Genomic DNA, 22,491 nt, shown 5'->3' with positions numbered 1-22,491 from the left:
GGCTTGGTCTTAAAGGGCAAGGACATGTGACATACACTGCCAATGACACATGCCCTTGCTTGTGTGAAAAAAGCACTTCGCTCCGTGTGTGCACTGCTGATAGGCTGACAGATTGCACCTCCCCACTGTAAATGCGGGAAAGAGAAAAAAAATGGAGATCTTCATTATTCCTGCAGAGATCCATCCCCTGCCCCTCCCCCCACCCCGCTGTACACTAAAACTGCGTATTAACATTAATTTTCATCATTACTGAGAAAAAATCCAGTTATGATTTTGGTGCACGAACATTTTTTCTCAAATCGTTCGTGTTCGCCGAACGGCTCGAACACTGCCCAAAACAGCTCGAATTTGAGATTGGCGAACAGTTCGAGTAGAACAACGCTCATCTCTACTGACCAGTCAGGGAGACACTATTTCTGTTTTTTTTTACACCAAAAAAAGCCAAGAACAGGATAATACAGAGATTTGACCCGTTGAACTGCAAAACCACAGTTATAGTTTTGTGGCGTATACCAGACTCTTTTAAACAGATATATTTGCGTCTGACCAGTCAGGGAGACACTATTACCGATTTTTTATGGCAAAAAATGCCAAAAGCAGGATAACACAGAGATTTGATCCGTGGAACTGCAAAATCACAGTTTTAGTTATGTGGCATACTCTCTTTTAAACAGATATATTGGTGTTTGACCAGTCAGAGAGACACTATTACTGTTTTTTTTACTGCAAAAAATGCAAAAAACAGGATAATACAGAGATTTGACCCGTGGAACTGCAAAACCACAGTTCTATTTTTCTGGCCTACACCAGACTCTTTAAAAGAGATATATTGGTGTCTGAACAGTCAGGGAGACACTACTACTTTTTTTTTTTAACGGCAAAAAATGCAAAAAGCAGGATAATACAGAGATTTGACACGTGGAACTGCAAAACCACAGTTATAGTTATGTGGCGTATACCAGACTCTTTTAAACAGATATATTGGTGTCTGACAAGTTAGGCAGACACTATTACAGTTTTTTCACAACAAAAAATACCAAAAACAGGATAATACAGAGATTTGACCCGTGGAACTGCAAAACCACAGTTATAGTTATGTGGCGTATACCAGAATCTTTTAAACAGATATATTGGTGTCTGACCAGTCAGGGAGACACTATTACAGTTCTTTTTACGGCAAAAAATGCCAAAAGCAGGATAACACAGAGATTTGATCCGTGGAACTGCAAAATCACCGTTATAGTTATGTGGCGTACACCAGACTCTTTTAAACAGATATATTTGTGTCTGACCAGTCAGGGAGACACTATTACAGTTCTTTTTACGGCAAAAAATGCCAAAAGCAGGATAACACAGAGATTTGATCCGTGGAACTTCAAAATCACCGTTATAGTTATGTGGCGTACACCAGACTCTTTTAAACAGATATATTGGTGTCTGACCAGTCAGGGAGACACTATTACAGTTCTTTTTACGGCAAAAAATGCCCAAAACAGGATAATACGGAGATTTGACCCGTGGAACTGAAAAACCACAGTTCTATTTTTCTGGCCTACACCAGACTCTTCTAAACAGAAATATTGGTGTCGGAACAGTCAGGGAGACACTATTACTGTTTTTTTTATGGCAAAAAATGCCAAAAGCAGGATAATACAGAGATTTGACCCGAGGAACTCCAAAACCACAGTTAAATTTTTCAGGCCTACACCAGACTCTTCTAAACAGATATATTGGGGTCTGACCAGTCAGAGAGACACTATTACAGTTTTTTCTACGGCAAAAAATGCCAAAAGCAGTATAATACAGAGATTTGACCCGCGGAACTGCAAAATCACAGTTATAATTATGTGGCGTACACCATACTGTTTTAAACACAAACATTGGTGTTTGACCTGTCAGGGAGACACTTTTAAAGTTTTCTTTTCCGCAAAAAATGCCAAAAACAGGATAGTACAGAGATTTGACCCGTGGAACAGCAAAACCACAGTTCTATTTTTCTGGCCTACACAAGACTCTTTTAAGCAGAAATATTTTTGTCTGACCAGTCAGGGAGACACTATTACTGTTTTTTTACTGCAAAAAATGCAAAAAAACAGGATAATACAGAGATTTGACCCGTGGAACTGCAAAACCACAGTTCTATTTTTTTGGCCTACACCAGACTCTTTAAAAGAGATATATTGGTGTCTGAACAGTCAGGGAGACACTACTACTTTTTTTTTTAACGGCTAAAAATGCAAAAAGCAGGATAATACAGAGATTTGACACGTGGAACTGCAAAACCACAGTTATAGCTATGTGTCGTATACCAGACTCTTTTAAACAGATATATTGGTGTCTGACAAGTCAGGCAGACACCATTACATTTTTTTTCACGGCAAAAAATACCAAAAACAGGATAATACAGAGATTTGACCTGTGGAACTAAAAAACCACAGTTATAGTTATGTGGCGTATACCAGAATCTTTTAAACAGATATATTGGTGTCTGACCAGTCAGGGAGACACTATTACAGTTCTTTTTACGTCAAAAAATGCCAAAAGCAGGATAACACAGAGATTTGATCCGTGGAACTGCAAAATCACAGCTATAGTTATGTGTCGTACACCAGACTCTTTTAAACAGATATATTGTTGTCTGACCAGTCAGGGAGACACTATTACAGTTCTTTTTACGGCAAAAAATGCCAAAAGCAGGATAATACGGAGATTTGACCCATGGAACTGCAAAACCACAGTTATATTTTTCAGGCCTACACCAGACTCTTCTAAACAGATATATTGGGGTCTGACCAGTCAGAGAGACGCTATTACAGTTTCTTCTACGGCAAAAAATGCCAAAAGCAGGATAATACAGAGATTTGACCCGCTGAACTGCAAAATCACAGTTATAGTTATGTGGCGTACACCATACTGTTTTAAACACAAACATTGGTGTTTGACCTGTCAGGGAGACACTATTACAGTTTTTTTTTACGGTAAAAAATGGCAATAACAGGATAATACAAAGATTTGACCCGTGGAACTGCAAAACCACAGTTCTATTCTTGAGGACTAAATCAGACTCTTTAAAAGAGATATAATGGTGTCTGAACAGTAAGGGAGACACTATTGCTGTTTTTTTATGGCAAAAATTGCAAAAAGCAGGATAATACAGAGATTTGACATGTGGAACTGCAAAACCACAGTTATAGTCATGTGGCGTACACCAGACTCTTTTAACAGATATATTTGTGTCTAACCAGTCAGGGATACACTATTACAGTTTTTTTTTACGGCAAAAAATGCCAAAAGCAGGAGAATACAGAGATATGACCCGTGGAACTGAAAAACCACAGTTCTTTTTTTCTGGCCTACACCAGACTCTTCTAAAGAGAAATATTGGTGTCTGAACAGTCAGGGATACACTAATACTGTTTTTTTATGGCAAAAAACTCCAAAAGCAGGATAATACAGAGATTTGACCCGTGGAACTGCAAAACCAAAGTTATATTTTTCTGGCCTACACCAGACTCTTTTAAACAGATATATTGGTGTCTGAGCAGTCAAAGAAACACTATTACAGTATTTTTTACGGCAAAAATTACCAAAAACAGGATAATACAGAGATTTGACCCGTGGAACTGCAAAATCACAGTTATAGTTATGTGGCGTACACTAGACTCTTTTAAACAGATATATTGGTGTTTTACCAGTCAGGGAGACACTATTACAGTTTTTTTACGGCAAAAAATACCAAAAGCAGGATAATACAGAGATGTGACCCGTGGAACTGCAAAACCACAGCTATATTTTTCTGGCCTACACCAGACTCTTTAGTAGAGAAATATTGGTGTCGGAACAGTCAGGGAGACACTATTACTGTTTTTTTTACAGCAAAAAATGCCAAAAGCAGGATAATACAGAGATTTGACTGTTGGATCTGAAAAACCACAGTTATATTTTTCTGGCCCACACCAGACTCTTTTAAGCAGATATATTGGTGTCTGACCAGTCAGAGAGACACTATTACAGTTTTTTTACCGCAAAAAATGCCATAAACAGGATAATACAGAGATTTGACCCGTGGGACTGCAAAACCACAGTTTATTTTTTTTCTGGCCTACACCAGACTCTTTTAAACAGACATATTGGTGTCTGAACAGTCAGGGAGACACTATTACAGTTTTTTTTACGGCAAAATATGCCAACAGCAGGATAACACAAAGATTTGATCCGTGGAACTGCAAAATCACAGTTATAGTTATGTGGCATACACCAGACTCTTTTAAACAGATATATTGGTGTTTGACCAGTCAGGGAGACACTATTACAGTTTTTTTTTAATGCAAAAAATGGCAAAAACAGGATAATACAGAGATTTGACCCATGGAACTGCAAAACCACAGTTTTATTTTTCTGGCCTACACCAGACTCTTTTAAACAGATATATTGGTGTCTGACCAGTCAGGGAGACACTATTTCTGTATTTTTTACTGCAAAAAATGCCAAAAACAGGATAATACAGAGATTTGACCCGTTGAACTGCAAAACCACAGTTATAGTTATGTGGTGTATACTAGACTCTTTTAAACAGATATATTGGTGTCTGACCAGTCAGGGAGACACTATTACAGTTTTTTTGCGGCAAAAAATGACAAAAACAGGATAATACAGAGATTTGACCCGTGGAACTGTAAAACCTCAGTTATAGTTATGTGGCGTACACCAAACTCTTTTAAACAGATATATTGGTGTTTGACCAGTCAGGGAGACTCTATTACAGTTTTTTTTTTACAGTAAAAAATGTCAAAAACAGGATAATACAAAGATTTGACCCGTGGAACTGCAAAACCACAGTTCTATTTTTCTGGACTACACCATACTCTTTAAAAAAGATATATTGGTGTCTGAACAGTCAGGGAGACACTATTACATTTTTTTTTTACGGCAAAAAATGCCAAAAGCAGGATAATACAGAGGTTTGATAAGTGGAACTGCAAAATCACAGTTATAGTTATGTGGCGTACACCAGACTCTTTTAAACAGATATATAGGTGTTTGACCAGTCAGGGAGACACTAATACAGTTTTCTTTAGTGGAAAAAATGACAAAAACAGGATAATGCCGAAATTTGACCCGTGGAACTGAAAAACCACAGTTCTATTTTTCTGGCCTACACCAGACTCTTTTAAAGAGAAATATTGGAGTCTGAACAGTCAGGGAGACACTATTACTGTTTTTTTTTAGTGAAAAAAATGCAAAAAGCAGGATAAAACAGAGATTTGACCCGTGAAGCTGCAAAACCACAGTTATAGTTTTGTGGCGTACACCAGACTACTTTAAACAGATATATTGGTGTCTGACAGGTCAGAGAGACACTATTACAGTTTTTTTTTAAGGCAAAAAATGAAAAAATCTGAATAATACAGAGATTTGACGTGTAGAACTGCAAAACAACAGTTATAATTTTCTGGCCTACACCAGACTCTTTTAAACAGATATATTGGTGTCTGACCAGTCAGGGAGACACTATTAAAGTTTTTTTTAATGTCAAAAAATGCCAAAAACAGGATAATACAGAGATTTGACCCGTTAAACTGCAAAACCACAGTTATAGTTATGTTGCGTACACCAGACTCTTTTAAACAGATATATTGGTGTCTGAACAGTCAGGTAGACACTATTACAGTTTTTTTTACGGCAAAAAATGCCAAAAACAGGATAATACAGAGATGTGACCCAGGAACTGCAAAACCACAGTTCTTTTTTTCTGGCCTACACCAGACTCTTTTAAACAGATATATTGCTGTCTGACCTGTAAGGAAGAAACTACTATTGTTTTTTTTTAAGGCAAAAAATGCCAAAAACAGGAAAGTACAGAGATTTGACCCGTGGAACTGCAAAACCACAGTTTTATTTTTCTGGCTTACACCAGACTCTTTTAAACAGATATATTGGAGTCTGAACAGTAAGGGAGACACTATTACTGTTTTGTTTTACAGCAAAAAATGCAAAAAGCAGGATAATATAGAGATTTGACACATGGAACTGCAAAACCACAGTTATAGTTTTATGGCGTACACCAGACTCTTTTAAACAGATATATTGGTGTCTGACAAGTCAGGGAGACACTATTTCTGATTTTTTTTACGGCAAAAAATGCCAAAAACAGGATAATACAGAGATTTGACCCGTTGAACTGCAAAACCACAGTAATAGTTTTGTGGAATATACCAGACTCTTTTAAACAGATATATTGGTGTCTGACCAGTCAGGGAGACACTATTACAGTTTTTTTTATGGCAAAAAATGCCAAAAGCAGGATAACATAGAGATTTGATACGTGGAACTGCAAAATCACAGTAATAGTTATTGGGCATACTCTCTTTTAAACAGATATATTGGTGTTTGACCAGTCAGAGAGACACACTTACAGGTTTTTTTTATGGCAAAAAATGCCAAAGACAGGATAATACAGAGATTTGACCCGTGGAACTGCAAAACCACAGTTTTATTTTTTCTGGACTACACTAGACTCTTTAAAAGAGATATATTGGTGTCTGAACAGTCAGGGAGACACTATTGCTTTTTTTTTTACGGCAAAAATTGCACAAAGCAGGTGATACAGAGATTTGACATGTTGAACTGCAAAACCACAGTTATAGTTATGTGGCGTTCACCAGACTCTTTTAAACAGTTATATTTGTGTCTGACCAGTCAGGGAGAGACTATTACAGTTTTTTTTTATGGCAAAAAATGCCAAAAGCAGGATAAAACAGAGATTTGACCCGTGTAACTGCAAAATCACAGTTATAGTTATGTGGCATACAGCAGACACTTTTAAACAGATATATTCGTGTTTGTCCAGTCAGGGAGACACTATTACAGGTTTTTTTTAGTGGAAAAAATGCCAAAAACAAGATAATACGGAGATTTGACCCGTGGAACTGAAAAACCACAGTTCTATTTTTCTGGCCTACACCAGACTCTTCTAAACAGAAATATTGGTGTCTGAACAGTCAGGGAGACACAATTACTGTTTTTTTTTACGGCAAAAAATGCTAAAAGCAGGATAATACAGAGATTTGACCCGTGGAACTGCAAAACCACATTTCTATTTTTCTGGCGTACACCAGACTCTTCTAAAGAGAAATATTAGTGTCAGAATAGTCAGGGAGACACTATTACTGTTTTTTTTACGGCAAAAATAGCCAAAAACAGGATAATACAGAGATTTGACCCGTGGAACTGCAATATCAAAGTTATAGTTATGTGGCATACACCAGACTCTTTTAAGCAGATATATTGGTGCTTTACCTGTCAGGGAGACACTATTACAGTTTTTTTATGGCAAAAAATGCCAAAAGCAGGATAATACAGAGATTTGACCAGTGGAGCTGCAAAACCACAGTTTTATTTTTCTGGCCTACACCAGACTCTTTTAAACAGAAATATTGGTGTCTGAACAGTCAGGGAGACACTATTACTGTTTTTTTTTACGGCATAAAATGCCAAAAGCAGGATAATACAGAGATTTGACCCGTGGAACTGCAAAATCACAGTTATAATTATGTGACGTACAACAGACTCTTTTAAACAGATATATTGGTGTCTGAACAGTCAGGGAGACACTATTACAGTTTTTTTTACGGCAAAAATTTCCAAAAGCAGGATAACACAGAGATTTGATCCGTGGAACTGCAAAATCACAGTTATAGTTATGTGGCATACACCAGACTCTTTTAAACAGATATATTGGTGTTTGACCAGTCAGGGAGTCACTATTACAGTTTTATTTTACGGCAAAAAATGCCAAAAACAGGATAATACAAAGATTTGACCCGTGGAACTGCAAAACCACAGTACTATTTTTCTGGACTACACCAGACTCTTTAAAAGAGATATATTGGTGTCTGAACAGTCAGAGAGACACTACTACTTTTTTTTTTTACTGCAAAAATTGCAAAAAGCAGGATAATATAGAGATTTTACACGTGGAACTGCAAAACCACAGTTATAGCTATGTGGCGTACACCAGACTCTTTTAAACAGATATATTTGTGTCTGACCAGTCAGGGAGACACTATTTCTGTTTTTTTTTTATGGCAAAAAATGAAAAATCAGGATAATACAGAGATTTGACCCGTTGAACTGCAAAACCACAGTTATAGTTATGTGTCATATACCAGAATGTTTTAAACCGATATATTGGTGTCTGACCAGTCAGGGAGACACTATTACAGTTTTTTTACGGCAAAAAATGCCAAAAGCAGGATAACACAGAGATTTGATCCGTGGAACTGCAAAATCTCAGTTATAGTTATGTGGCGTACACCAGACTCTTTTAAACAGATATATTGGTGTTTGACAAGTCAGGGAGACACTATTACACATTTTATTATGGCAAAAAATGCCAAAAACAGGATAATATGGAGATTTGATCCGTGGAACTGCAAAATCTCAGTTATAGTTATGTGGCGTACACCAGACTCTTCTAAACAGAAATATTGGTGTTTGAACAGTCAGGGAGACACTATTACTGTTTTTTTTTTACGGCAAAAAATGCCAAAAGCAGGATAATACAGAGATTTGACACGTGGATCTCCAAAATCACAGTTATATTTTTCTGGCCTACACCAGAATCTTTTAAACAGATATATTGGTGTCTGACCAGTCAGAGAGACACTATTACAGTTTTTTTTACGGCAAAAAATGCCAAAAACAGGATAATACAGAGATTTGACCCGTGGAACTGCAAAATCACAGTTATAGTTATGTGGCGTACACCAGACTCTTTTAAACAGATATATTGGTGTTTGACCAGTCAGGGAGACACTATTATAGTTTTTTTACAGCAAAAAATGCCAAAAGCAGGATAATACAGAGATTTGACCCGCGGAACTGCAAAATCACAGTTATAGTAATGTGGTGTACACCACACTCTTTAAAACAGATACATTGGTGTTTGACCAGTCAGGGAGACACTATTACAGTTTTTTTATACCGCAAAAAATGCCAAAAACAGGATTGTACAGAGATTTGACCCGTGAAACTGCAAAACCACAGTTCTATTTTTCTGGCCTACACCAGAGTCTTTTAAACAGATATATTGGTGTCTGACCTGTCTGGGAGACACTATTAGTGTTTTTTTACAGCAAAAAATGCAAAAAACAGGATAATACAGAGATTTGACCCGTGGAACTGCAAAACCACAGTTCTATTTTTCTGGCCTACACCAGACTCTTTAAAAGAGATATATTGGTATCTGTACAGTCAGGGAGACACTACTACTTTTTTTTTTACTGCAAAAAATGCAAAAAACAGGATAATACAGAGATTTGACCCGTTGAACTGCAAAACCACATTTATAGTTATGTGGCGTATACCAGACTCTTTTTAACAGATATATTGGTGTCTGACCAGTCAGGTAGACACTATTACAGTATTTTTTTATGGCAAAAAATGCCAAAAACAGGATAATACAGAGATTTGACCCGTGGAACTACAAAAACACAGTTATAGTTATCTGGCGTGTACCAGAATCTTTTAAACAGATATATTGGTGTCTGACCAGTCAGAGAGACACTATTACAGTTTTTTTAACGGCAAAAAATGCCAAAAACAGGATAATACAAAGATTTGACCCGTGGAACTGCAAAACCACAGTTCTATTATTCTGGACTACCCCAGACTCTTTAAAAGAGATATATTGGTGTCTGAACAGTCAGGGAGACACTATTACAGTTTTTTTTACGGCAAAAATTGCAAAAAGCAGGATAATACAGAGATTTGACATGTGGAACTGCAAAACCACAGTTATAGTTATGTGGAGTACAGCAGACTCTTTTAAACAGATATATTTGTGTTAGACCAGTCAGGGATACACTATTACAGTTTTTTTTAGTGGAAAAAATGCCAAAAACAGGATAATACGGAGATATGACCCGTGGATCTGCAAAACCACAGTTCTATTTTTCTGGCCTACACCAGACTTTTCTAAAGAGAAATATTGGTGTCAGAATATTCAGGGAGACACTATTACTGTTTTTTTTTACGGCAAAAATAGCCAAAAACAGGATACTGCAGAGATTTGACCTGTGGAACTGCAAAATCACAGTTATAATTATGTGGCATACAACAGACCCTTTTAAACAGATATATTGGTGTCTGAACAGTCAGGGAGATACTATTACAGTTTTTTTTATGGCAAAAAATTCCAAAAGCAGGATAACACAGAGATTTGATCCGTGGAACTGCAAAATCACAGTTATAGTTATGTGGCATACACCAGACTCTTTTAAACAGATATATTGGTGTTTGACCAGTCAGGGAGTCACTATTACAGTTTTATTTTATGGCAAAAAATGCCAAAAACAGGATAACACAAAGATTTGACCCGTGGAACTGCAAAACCACAGTACTATTTTTCTGGACTACACCAGACTCTTTAAAAGAGATATATTGGTGTCTGAACAGTCAGGGAGACACTACTACTTTTTTTTTTACTGCAAAAAATGCAAAAAGCAGGATAATATAGAGATTTGACCCGTGGAACTGCAAAACCACAGTTATAGTTATGTGACGTACACCAGATTCTTTTAAACAGATATATTTGTTTCTGACCAGTCAGGGAGAGACTTTTTCTGTTTTTTTTTTATGGCAAAAAATGAAAAATCAGGATCATACAGAGATTTGACCCGTTGAACTGCAAAACCACAGTTATAGTTATGTGTCATATACCAGAATCTTTTAAGCAGATATATTGGTGTCTGGCCAGTCAGGGAGACACTATTACAGTTTTTTTACGGCAAAAAATGCCAAAAGCAGCATAACACAGAGATTTGATCCGTGGAACTGCAAAATCTCAGTTATAGTTATGTGGCGTACACCAGACTCTTTTAAACAGATATATTGGTGTTTGACCAGTCAGGGAGACACTATTACACTTTTTTTTATGGCAAAAAATGGCAAAAACAGGATAATACAAAGATTTGACCCGTGGAACTGCAAAACCATAGCTTTTTTTTTCTGGACTACACCAGACTCTTTAAAAGAGATATATTAGTGTCTGAACAGTCAGGGAGACACTATTGCTGTTTTTTTACGGCAAAAATTGCAAAAAGCAGGATAATACAGAGATTTGACATGTGGAACTTCAAAACCACAGTTATAGTTATGTGGCTTACACCAGACTTTTTTAACAGATATATTTGTGTCTGACCTGTCAGGGATACACTATTACAGGTTTTTTTTACGGGAAAAAAATGCCAAAAGCAGGATAATACAGAGATATGACCCCTGGAAATGCAAAATCACAGTTATAGTTATGTGGCGTACAGCAGACTCTTTTAAACAGATATTTTGGTGTTTGACCAGTCAGGGAGACACTATTACAGGTTTTTTTAGTGGAAAAAATGGCAAAAACAGGATAATATGGAGATTTGACCTGTGGAACTGAAAAACCACAGTTCTATTTTTCTGGCCTACACCAGACTCTTCTAAAGAGAAATATTGGTGTCTGAACAGTCAGGGAGACAATATTACTGTTTTTTTTTACGGCAAAAATTTCCAAAAGCAGGATAATACAGAGATTTCACCCGTGGAACTGCAAAACCACAGTTATATTTTTCTGGCCTACACCAGACTCTTTTAAACAGATATATTGGAGTCTGAGCAGTCAGGGAGACACTATTACAGTTTTTTACGGAAAAAATTGCCAAAAACAGGATAATACAGAGATTTGATCCGTGGATCTGCAAAACCAAAGTTATAGTTATGTGGCGTACAGCAGACTCTTTTAAACAGATATATTGGTGTTTGACCAGTCAGGGAGACACTATTACAGTTTTTTTTTACGTTAAAAAATGCCAAAAACAGGATAATACAGAGATTTGACCCGTGGAAATGCAAAACCACAGTTCTATTTTTCTGGACAACACCAGACTCTTTAAAAGAGATACATTGGTGTCTGAACGGTCAGGGAGACACTATTGCTGTTTTTTTTTACAGCAAAAATTGCAAAAAGCAGGATAATACAGAGATTTGACATGTGGAACTGCAAAACCACAGTTATAGTTATGTGGCGTACACCAGACTCTTTTAAACAGATATATTTGTGTCTGACCAGTCAGGGATACACTATTACAGTTTTTTTTTTACGGCAAAAAATGCCAAAAGCAGGATAATACAGAGATTTGATCCGTTGAACTGCAAAATTACAGTTATAGTTATGTGGAATACACCAGACTCTTTTAAACAGATATATTGGTGTTTGACCAGTCAGGGAGACACTATTACAGGTTTTTTTTTGTGAAAAAAATGCCAAAAACAGGATAATACAGAGATTTGACCCGTGGAACTGAAAAACCACAGTTCTATTTTTCTGGCCTACACCAGACTCTTTTAAACAGAAATATTGGTGTCTGAACAGTCAGGGAGACACTATTACTGTTTTTTTTACGGCATAAAATGCCAAAAGCAGGATAATACAGAGATTTGACCAGTGGAACTGCAAAACCACATTTATATTTTTCTGGCCTACACCAGACTCTTTTAAACAGATATATTGGTGTTTGACCAGTCAGGGAGGCACTATTATAGTTTTTTTACGGCAAAAAGTGCCGAAAGCAGGATAATGCAGAGATTTGACCCACGGAACTGCAAAATCACAGTTATAGTTATGTGGCGTACACCACACTCTTTTAAACAGATACATTGGTGTTTGATCCGTCAGGGAGACACTATTAGGCTGTGTTCACACGATGCGTATTTCATGCGTTTCCGCGGCATTTTTGCAGTTGCGTAAACGCCGCGGAAACGCATGAAAAACGCATGGTAGAAGGGAAGCAATGTTCCCCAATGGAAATCCGCATGTGCTGTGCCCATGATGCGGATTTTTCCGCAGCGTTAACGCTGCGGTCAAAAATCCGCAGCATGTCAATTAATTTTGCGGAAACGCGGCGATTTCGCCGCCATTGACTTGCATTAGAACGCGCCAATTCTGCAAGACAGCATTTGTACTTGCGTAATTGGTGCGTTCTAATGTGCGGATGGTACCCGGGTGTGGAGGAGAGGAGAGTCTCATCCACACCCAGGTACCATTAAAAAAGCTATAAAAGCAAGAATAAAATAAAAAATAAATGTATTCTTACCTTCTGTCGGCCCGCGCAGCGCTCCCGCTTGGTTCCCGGCACTTGCAGTGAGTTGTAGGACCTGCGGTGACGTCAGAGTCATGTGACGGGTCACGTGACGCTGACGTCGGCAGGTCTTTCAATTCAAAGTTGCCGGCAGCCGGGAGAACGGAGTGAGCAGGACAGCGCGGGCCATCGGAGGTAAGTATATACACTCTCTCGGTTCACACTGTATAAATCCATGCTGTTTGCATGGATTTATATAGTGTGACCTAGTTATCAAGCACTTTCCAGGTGATGCTAAAATCGCCTGGAAAGCGCTTGTCAATCTGCATGCGGAAACGCATGTGAATCTGCATGTGGATCCGCATGTATTCTGCAGGAAAAACGCATGCACAATCTGCTTGCGTTTTTTCTGCCAGGGAGATGCAGAAATGATGCAGAAATTTTCTGCTTCATTTCTGCATCGTGTGCACATACCCTTACAGTTTTTTTTACCGCAAAAAAATCCAAAAACAGGATAATACAGAGATTTTACCCATTGAACTGCAAATCCAAAGTTTTATTTTTCTGGCCTACACCATACTCTCTAATAGAGATATATTGGTGTCTGAACAGTAAGGGAGACACTACTACTGTTTTTTTTTTACGGCAAAATATGCAAAGAGCAGGATAATACAGAGATTTGACACGTGGAACTGCAAAACCACAGTTATAGTTATGTGGCGTACACCAGACTCTTTTAAACAGATATATTTGTGTCTGACCAGTCAGGGAGACACTATGACACTTTTTTTTTACGGCAAAAAATGCCAAAAGCAGGATAATACAGAGATTTGACCCGTGGAACTGCAAAACCACAGTTATATTTTTCTGGCCTACACCAGACTCTTTTAAACAGATATATTGGTGTCTGACCAGTCAGAGAGACACTATTACTGTTTTTTTTACGGCAAAAAATGCCAAAAACAGGATAATGCAGAGATTTGACCCGTGGGGCTTCAAAACCACAGTTATATTTTTCTGGCCTACAGCAGACTCTTTTAAACAGATATATTGGTGTCTGACCAGTCAGGGAGACACTTAAATTTTTTTTTTACGGCAAAAAATGCCAAAACAGGATAATACACAGATTTGACGTGTATAACTGCAAAACCACAGTTATATTTTTCTGGCCTACACCAGACTCTTTTAAACAGATATATTTGTGTCTGACCAGTCAGGGAGACACTATGACACTTTTTTTTTACGGCAAAAAATGCCAAAAGCAGGATAATACAGAGATTTGACCCGTGGAACTGCAAAACCACAGTTATATTTTTCTGGCCTACACCAGACTCTTTTAAACAGATATATTGGTGTCTGACCAGTCAGAGAGACACTATTACTGTTTTTTTTACGGCAAAAAATGCCAAAAACAGGATAATGCAGAGATTTGACCCGTGGGGCTTCAAAACCACAGTTATATTTTTCTGGCCTACAGCAGACTCTTTTAAACAGATATATTGGTGTCTGACCAGTCAGGGAGACACTTAAATTTTTTTTTTACGGCAAAAAATGCCAAAACAGGATAATACACAGATTTGACGTGTATAACTGCAAAACCACAGTTATATTTTTCTGGCCTACACCAGACTCTTTTAAACAGATATATTTGTGTCTGACCAGTCAGGGAGACACTATGACACTTTTTTTTTACGGCAAAAAATGCCAAAAGCAGGATAATACAGAGATTTGACCCGTGGAACTGCAAAACCACAGTTATATTTTTCTGGCCTACACCAGACTCTTTTAAACAGATATATTGGTGTCTGACCAGTCAGAGAGACACTATTACTGTTTTTTTTACGGCAAAAAATGCCAAAAACAGGATAATGCAGAGATTTGACCCGTGGGGCTTCAAAACCACAGTTATATTTTTCTGGCCTACAGCAGACTCTTTTAAACAGATATATTGGTGTCTGACCAGTCAGGGAGACACTTAAATTTTTTTTTTACGGCAAAAAATGCCAAAACAGGATAATACACAGATTTGACGTGTATAACTGCAAAACCACTGTTATATTTTTCTGGCCTACACCAGACTCTTTTAAACAGATATATTGGTGTCTGACCAGTCAGGGAGACACTATTACAGCTTTTTTTTTTTGGCAAAAAATGCCAAAAGCAGGATAATACAGAGATTTGACCCGTGGAACTGCAAATCCACAGATATATTTTTCTGGCCTACACCATACTCTTTTAAACAGATATATTCGTGTCAGACCAGTCAGGGAGACACTATTACTGTTTTTTTTATGCCAGAAAATGCCAAAAACAGGATAATACAGAGATTTGACCTGTGGAACTGCAAAACCTCAGAAATAGTTACTGTATGTGACATACACCAGACTCTTTTAAACAGATATATTGGTGTCTGACCAGTCAGGGAGACACTATTACAGTTTTTTTTTACGGCAAAAAATGCCAAAAGAAGGATAATACAGAGATTTGACCCGTGGAACTGCAAAACCACAGTTATATTTTTCAGGACTACACCAGACTCTTTTAAACAGATATATTGGTGTCTGAACAGTCACAGACCCACTCGATTTTTTTTTTTTGGGGGGTGAATACCAAAAGGTTAATAAGATGCGTATTTGAACAGTCTGACTGAGGGAAAAAAAATACACGATTTAGATGAAAAAAAAAAAAAATTCCTGGCCCCTGAGACCGGGGTGATAAGTCTAGCAATTTGACCAACAGGATCACACAGGACTGTAATGCAGTGTTTGCTGGTATAACCACTGCTTCTCCTTTACATCCTGCCTGCCTGCCTGATATCTAGGATGGATATTAGTCCTGAGAAAGACTGTTTGTTTGATTTGGCAGGCTTTAGAGACCCTTCACTATCTATTTCGCACTATATATCTCTCCCTATCTCAGCAGCACTCTCCCTACACCATCTGATCCGGAGCGACTGTGTCCAAGATGGCGGCGCCCGGTTTTAAATACTCGAGGTGACGTTGTGTGGCCAGCCAATCACTGTAATGCCCACAAACAACATGGATGCGTCATTACAGAGACTGGCTGGCAATCCCTGCATGTTCATTGGCTCTGTAAAGAGTGCCAAACGTGCAGGGCGGAGACCCAAGCTCCCGCCCAAGTAACCCGGAAAAGCTTGGTGCTTGCCGAGCATCCCGAGTAACGTGATGTTCGGACGAGTAACGAGCAGTGTCGAGCATGCACGCTCAACACTAATAAGCAACCATCAGCCGCCCCATCAAACACCTCTGCTTCTTTTTCCTCCTCCTCTGTTACCGTGCCAAATTGTGTCACGCAGGTGTCTGACAAAGCCAGCTGTATACCTGCTGTGGTTAGGCTGAGTGACAGCCCGTCAGCTGTAAGTGAAGAAGACATGCCTGCTGTTATGATCTGCTACAGGGACTAAGGAAAGACAGGAGAACTGTCCCTACAATAGAACTAAACTAGATCCCTACGATGTAACGGGGAACCTGATCCTGCGATCAGACCCGCTAAAGTCCTCGGCTAGTCTGTACGAAGACCTATAGATGTGAGGGAGGGATCCCTGCAAGAACTAGGGACTGGGATAAGTTGGACACCTCCTAGCAGAAATAGTAGCAGTCAAAGACAAACACACAACAAAAAGCATAGAGGTCAGAAGACCTAGCAAAACTAACAGAGAACGGCAACAGAGCACCAAGCTAGCTCAAGAGTAGTAAATACAATGAAGTCCAGCAATACAAGGAGGGTGGAGCCGGACCAAATAGGCAAAAATGGTCATGTGACCAGCAAGCTAAAAAAAAACTAACAGGAGAGTTCTAACAGTACCCCCTCTTCTAAGAGGATCCTCCGGATACCCTAGGCCCAGGCTTACCAGGAAACCTCCTGTGAAACGCTCTGACAAGTCTGGAAGCAGAAACATCATCCGCCCTCACCCATGAGTTATCCTCAGGTCCGAAACCCTTCCAAGCGACGAGATACTGCAAACTCCCTCTATACCGTCTAGAAATTAGGATGCGGGAAATTTCATATTCCCCGTCCTCCACCACCGGAGGAACAGTGGCAGAGGCGTCACCATCCGACACATCAGCTTTTTTCAACAGAGAAACATGAAACACCGGGTTAATCTTCCAGGACGTAGGAACCTCCAACCTAACAGCAGATTGGTTAACTATCTGAAGCACCTTAAAGGGCCCTATGAACTTGGGACCCAATTTTTTAGAAGGAATCCTCAATCGCAGATTCGTAGAGGACAACCAAACCATGTCACCAACAGCAAACAAAACCTCTTGCCGTTTCCTATCAAAGTACCTTTAAGATTTTTTGTTAACCTCCTGAAGATTACCACGCACATCCGTCCAAACTCTCTCCAAATCACCGGAAAAACTCTCCTCCTCAGGCACAGCCGAAACCAATTTGGAGAATGACCCAAAAGACGGATGTCTCCCAGAACAACAAAAAAAAGGCGAACACCCAGCAGAAGAGGATGTATGGTTGTTAAGAGCAAATTCAGCAAGTGGCAGAAACTCAGACCACCCCTCTTGATTGTCTGCCACAAAACAACGCAAGAACTGCTCAACATCCTCTTTCTTCCTATCTGTCTGGCCATTAGACTCAGGATGATATCCAGATGAAAACGACAAATGAACTCCCAACCTGTCACAAAAGGCACGCCAAAAACGAGCCACGAACTGAGGTCCCCTATCAGAAACAATGTCAGTAGGAACACCATGTAGTCTGACAATTTCCTTGACAAAGGCCTTAGTGAGTGTCTTAGCGCAAGGCAGTTTGATGAAGGGAACCAAGTGACACATCTTGCTAAAACAGTCCACGACCACCCAGATGACCAGGAAACCTTCAGAGGGGGGAAGGTCAGTAATAAAGTCCATAGCCAGATGTGTCCAAGGTGCACTAGAAACCTCCAGAGGGCAAAGCAACCCCGCAGCAGGAGCATGCGAAGACTTGGATCTAGCACACACAGAACATTGGCGCACCCACTTAATGACTTCCTTCTGCCATCCAGGCCACCAAAAACTGCGACACACAAGTCTCTTGGTCTCAGAAATTCCTGGATGACCTGCCAACCGAGACTCATGACACTCAACAAACAAATCTCTCCTAAAGGTCCTAGGCACAAACAACCTCCCATGGGGAGTGTTAGATGGGGCATTCTCCTGAGCTTTAAGAATCTCATCCTCCAAAACGGAGTCCAAAGCAGCAATCACAACACCTTCTTGTAAAATGCTCTCCTCTTCCTCCACAACACCGACCATGGGAGAAAAGCTGCGAGACAAAGCATCCGCTTTAACATTCTTGGTACCCGGGATGTAAGTAACGAAAAAATTAAACCGCCAGAAAAAAAGTGCCCACCTAGCCTGACGGGCATTCAAGCACTTGGCAGCATCAAGATAGATCAGATTTTCATGATCAGTGAAAACCTGAATGGGAAATTAAGCACCTTCCAAGAGGTGACGCCAGTGTTCAAATGCGAGTTTAATCGCCAGCAATTCCCGATTACCAATATCGTAATTAAGTTCAGTCTCAGAAAATTTTTTTGAAGAAAAGGCACAGGGATGTACTCCATCCTTGTTTTCCTGAGACAACACCGCACCGACCCCCAACGAAGAAGCATCAACCTCAACCAAAAACGGCTTAGTCACATCAGGCTGCATAAGGATGGGAGCAGAGGTGAACCTCTCCTTTAGGAGCACAACAGCTTCAATGGCCTCAGAAGTCCACTGAACCGCATTAGCACCTTTCCTGGTGAGATCGGTCAGCGGTTTGACAATAATAGAAAAAATTTTTATGAATTTTCTGTAATAATTGGCGAAACCCAAAAACCTCTGTATGGATTTCAAACCAATAGGCCTAGGCCATTCCTGCACAGCTTGAACTTTAACCGGGTCCATCTCAAAACCTTCACTGGAGATAATGTAGCCCAAAAAACGAATTCTCTGTACAGCGAACTCACATTTCTCCAGCTTAGCAAAAAGCGAATATTCCATTAATAACTGTAATACCTCACGTACGCTCCGCCAGTGAGACTCCAGATCAGGCGAATAAATCAGAATGTCATCCAAATACACAACCACATTTTTGCCGATTAAAGGTCTAAGGATGTCATTAATAAGATTCTGAAAAAATGCTGGAGCATTGGTAAGACCAAAAGGCATAACCAGATTCTCAAAATGACCCACAGGAGTGTTAAAAGCAGTCTTCCATTCATCACCCTCCTTCATGCGCAACAAATTGTATGCCCCCCGGAGATCAATTCTAGAGAACCACTTGGCCCCCACTAACTGGTTAAATAAATCAGGAATCAATGGCAGTGGGTAAGGATTGCGTACAGTAATTTTATTAAGCTCACGAAAGTCCAGACAAGGACGTAAACCGCCATCTTTTTTTTTTACAAAAAAAAAATCCAACAGCCACAGGAGACTTGGAAGGCCTAATGTGACCGGCGGCCAAGCTTGTCTGTATGTATTCCTCCAAAGCCTTTCTCTCAGGAATAGTAAGATTAAATAAACGACTTTTAGGAAGAGTCGCTCCAGGGACAAATTCAATGGCACAATCAAAGTCTCTATGGGGAGGCAAAATTTGTGACTCCTCCTCAGAAAAACTCTCCAAAAATCCTGAATAGGTACAGGCAATTCCCCTTTATCCACAGCAGCAATAAGTCCGTTACAACACTTGTCATAACACTTAGGGCTCCAGGACTTAATTTCATTGGTAGACCAATCCAGTACAGGATTGTGCAATTTTAACCAGGGTAACCCCAATATTACTGGAGAAGGCAAATTATCCAATACCACCAAAACCAAATTTTCTTGGTAAATACCATTAATAGTGAGGGGAAATTCACAGACCTTATGAGTAACACTCTTCAAGGGAGAGCCATCAACAGAAACCACAGCAATAGGGGATGTCAAAGTTTTAGGTTCTAATCTAAGTTTTTCCAAGAATCCCCCATCAATCACATTCAGAGTAGAACCACAATCCACAAATACCCGAAATTCAATTAATTCATCCTGAGCAGTAGTAGTGGCAGATAGGAATACTCCCTTAGAATTTAAACAGGCAATACGGGCATAACTGACCATTTTTTTTCTTTCTTCATACGAAGTACACAGTTCTTAATAAAATGACCAGAATTTCCGCAATAGAAGCACAAGCCTTCAGAAAACCTGCGGTCTTTTTCCTGAGAGCGGGGTGTCATCGCCCCAATCTCCATCGGCTCTCCATTGTCAGCACAGACCCTCTCAGGACTCGGAGCTGACATAGCAGACGATTTGCTCTCATTAACCCTTGCATACAGTCTCCTGTCCACCCGTATAGCTAATTGCATTGCCTCCTGCAAGTTTCCAGGTGTGGGATAAGCTATCTGTAAATCCTTAACCCTTTCACCTAGCCCTGCAAGAAACAAGCTTTTCAAAACTGAATCCTTTCACCCCACCTGGGCAGACCACCGACGGAAGTGAGAACAATATTTTTCCACATTACCTGATCCCTGCCTCAAACGTCTCAATTCAGACTCAGCAGATGAGACACGATCAGGATCATCATACAACAAACCCAAAGCAGAAAAAAAACTATCCACTGATCTAAAGCACGGATCACTAGGTTGGAGAGAGAAGGCCAATCCCTGAGGATCTTTGCGCAAAAGTGACATTATGAACCCAATTCGCTGTGATTCATCACCAGAGGATCCAGGTCTCAAACGAAAATACAATAAACAAGCATTTTTAAAAGAAAAAAATTCTTGTTGTTCGCCAAAAAATAGATCAGGCAGACGTACCTTTGGTTCCACAAAATGAGCTCCAGAACAGCTACTCACGTGTTGTTGGAGCTCGGCCACCTCCAGAGAGAGTCCCTGCAAGCGTTGAGCCAAATCTTGAACCGAGACCATGATGGAAAACTGGAGGTCTTTCCTTAGAGAAAATTTTTTTTTTTTTTTTAGGGCTGGACTTACTGTTATGATCTGCTACAGGGACTAAGGAAAGACAGGAGAACTGTCCCTACAATAGAACTAAATTAGATCCCTACGATGTAACGGGGAACCTGATCCTGCGATCAGACCCGCTAAAGTCCTCGGCTAGTCTGTACGAAGACCTATAGATGTGAGGGAGGGATCCCTGCAAGAACTAGGGACTGGGATAAGTTGGACACTTCCTAGCAGAAATAGTAGCAGTCAAAGACAAACACACAACAAAAAGCATAGAGGTCAGAAGACCTAGCAAAACTATCAGAGAACGGCAACAGAGCACCAAGCTAGCTCAAGAGTAGTAAATACAATGAAGTCCAGCAAGACCAGGAGGGCGGAGCCGGACAAAATAGGCAAAAATGGTCATGTGACCAGCAAACTAAAAATAACCTAACAGAAGAGTTCTAACACCTGCTGTGCTTCCTTCTCTGAGCACACCACACGTTTCTCAATGCAGCATAACATCTCCGCTTGCACCTCACTCACGGTCTATCGGTTTGTCGTTTCTCCATACTCTGCCCTCTCTCAGCACTGCAGCCAGCCCTCAATCCCGCTGTTGTGGTCACGTAAAAGATTGTTTCATCCTACATATGACAAAGCTAAGAGGTTGAACTCCACCATCTCCAATCTGTTGGCCACGGAAATGGTGGTCTTAGGCCCTATTTTTTAAATGTAAACACTTCCGCATGAGTCTGCATCTCCTGGGTTGGCTGTAGTGGGACAGGTATGAGTCTGCATTAAACTACTTGTAGTCTGATGACATTAATGTCACTTCGGTGGTGTTAGGTAGTGTTGAGCGACCCCCGTAGTGTTCGAGTTCGGTTCGGTTCGTCGAACACGCGTGTGTTCGCCGAACTGTTCTTCGAACTGTTCGTCGAACACCTTCGAACACCGTTAAAACCAATGGCAGGCAAACAAAAACACATAGAAACACATAGAAAACACCTTCAAAGGTGTCCAAAAGCTGACAAACTGCTCTGAAGACACAACTAACACATGGAAAAGTGACAAGTACATATAGTTATGCGAAAAGAAGAGAGGTGGAGGAGTAAAAGGAGGGGGAGACACAGATATAGGCATGTCATGCCCTTCTAAAATCCAAAAAGTGAGAAGCCGACACGTTCAGTCCGCTCCTGCCCGTGCCACCTCCGTGTCGCCGGGTTTGTGCCAGAGCCACGGTGAACCCTGACGGCCAGCCCCCCTCTCCCAATACTGGTGCCTGTCCGCTAGTGGGTCGAGCGAGCCCCCCTGTGGTGGAGGCAGCTCTAAGCTTTTTAATTTAAATTGTCTCTCTAATTTGAATGAATACACTTTAAATCCATTTACAAGGATCTATTGGAGGGCAAGTCTCATGCCAGCAGCCGCGTAATTCCAGTTCCAGTAGCGTCCACTAAA

The sequence above is a fragment of the Phyllobates terribilis genome, unplaced genomic scaffold (assembly GCF_046119375.1).
Source record: "Phyllobates terribilis strain yellow unplaced genomic scaffold, ASM4611937v1 Scaffold_5__5_contigs__length_657084704, whole genome shotgun sequence".
In the NCBI taxonomy this organism is placed as follows: domain Eukaryota; kingdom Metazoa; phylum Chordata; class Amphibia; order Anura; family Dendrobatidae; genus Phyllobates; species Phyllobates terribilis.
Note: the sequence above shows the minus strand (reverse complement) of the source record.